The following is a 2,057-nucleotide window of genomic DNA, read 5'->3' on the forward strand; positions in this document are numbered from 1 at the left end:
GTGTTCATGGAAGTCTACTTTATGGTTTATACCTCACATATAAATTATATACCTTTTTTGTCATACACTAAATATTATGCAATGCAACTTAAAAATGCCTATGTAATTTAGGATAGACCTAATATTCATGGTATGTACATTCGATAAAATAGGTTGTTTTTTTTTTTCTTTTTAAGCAACTGGGTATAATGGTATTTATTATCTACACTGTATTATGCATAAGAAATACAACATTTAAATATATTTAAAGTTTTATATTTCTTGTTTTCAAGTGCTAAATCTAAATTTTGTTTCTAATAGCTTTGCAAAACTTAGAATCTACATGTATGCCAAAAAAATTTGATACTTTAAAGAACATATCAACTGTCAAATCATTTGCAAATATCATGCGTTTCTTTTTTTTTTTTTTTTTTTGAGACAGAGTCTGCTCCGCGCTCGCCCAGGCTGTAGTACAGGGCGCGATCTCGGCGTTCACGCAGGTCTCCACCTCCCTGGTTCACACCATTTCCTGCCTCTGCCTCTTACCCGAGTAGCCTGGACATAGGCGCTGCCGAGCTGGCGCCCGGTGAGGCATTTTTGTACTTGTTAGTAGAGATGAGTTTCACTGTGTAGCCGTGCATACGTTCGATCTGCGCGTGAACCTCATGATCCGCCCGCCTCGGCCTCCCAAATGCTGGGATTACAGGCGTAAGCCACTGCGCCCGGCCCGCAAAACATCTTACAGGTACAAAAACATAATTCAATTTCAAGGATATATTGATTTATTTTACCGCTTGGCAAGCGGTACGCACTCTGGTACATCAATCTATAGCTACTTTTTACTTTCATTAATTTTGAATCGTGATATTGAATAGAACATATACAAGTTTAAGTTTGCAAATGTTATCATTTTATGAACTTTAGAATTATTCCAACACAATAAGCTCCACTCATTTAAAATTTCCTTAAGTTGGTCATTTGTGGTCACATTTATAGAAAAGGATTAACTTCATGGGAGCTACATATATCATAACACAGCATAACTTATAGCAAATGTAATCTTAAGAAACCTAATGCTTTTTCTATTATCAAATATGTGTCTACACAATCCTGATGTGACATGCTTTTGTATTACAGAAAGTAAAATATTTTTCTTTATTAAAAGTATTAGGAAGACATGTACAACTTACGAATATCATCCCTACCATTTAAGTAATATGGGCTAACTTGGCAGATCTCTTGATGCTGTTTTTATAAAGTATTATTTTTTCATAAAATTTGATTCTACAGAGGAAGGGGAAAGAGCCAACTTCCATTTCTTAATCCCTTGTGCCACTTAACTCAAAGAGTCTGTTGCACCAGCTATTGTGATAGGTACTGGGAGATGAGAAGATGAAAAAGTTACAGGTAGTCTGCAAGATTCAATAACTTTATAATAGCAAACATAGGGCTAGCATTTGTGAAGTGCTTACAATGTGTTAGGTAATTTTATAAGTGCTTTTCTCTACTAACTAATTTAATCCTCCAAGCAACTTTTTGAGTCTGACTTTTATTTAACTCAACATAAAAGTGGACTAGAAAGATTAATTTTCTTACCCAAGGGCAAGGAATTTAGAGGTTTAAATCTAGACAGTCTGGTTTAAATCTTTTATGTCAACTTCCTTGGAGACAAACAAATATATGTAATGAGAATAATATTAATGGTAGTATTAGTAGTTGGCATTTTTAAAAGATGCTTCTCCACTAAGATTAGAAGCAAGGCAAGGATACCCTGTCTTATCTCTTCTTTTTAACATCATATGGAAGTCTTAGATACTGCAATAAGACAAGAAAAGGAAATAAAACATATACAGACTGAGAAGGAAGAAATAAAACTATTCACAGAGGACATGATTATGCATGGAAAAAAATCTGAAAGTATTGACAAAAAAATAGTGTGATAGCTTATTCCCATAATCTCAGCTACTTGGGAGGTCAAGACTGAAGTATTGCTTGAAGCAAGCAGTTCATGACCAGTAGTCAACATAGTAAGATCTAGTCTTTATTTATTTATTATTTTATTTTATTTTATTTTATTT

Source organism: Rhinopithecus bieti, unplaced genomic scaffold (genome assembly GCF_001698545.2).
Source record: "Rhinopithecus bieti isolate Rb0 unplaced genomic scaffold, ASM169854v2 scaffold_23826, whole genome shotgun sequence".
Classification (NCBI taxonomy): Eukaryota; Metazoa; Chordata; class Mammalia; order Primates; family Cercopithecidae; genus Rhinopithecus; species Rhinopithecus bieti.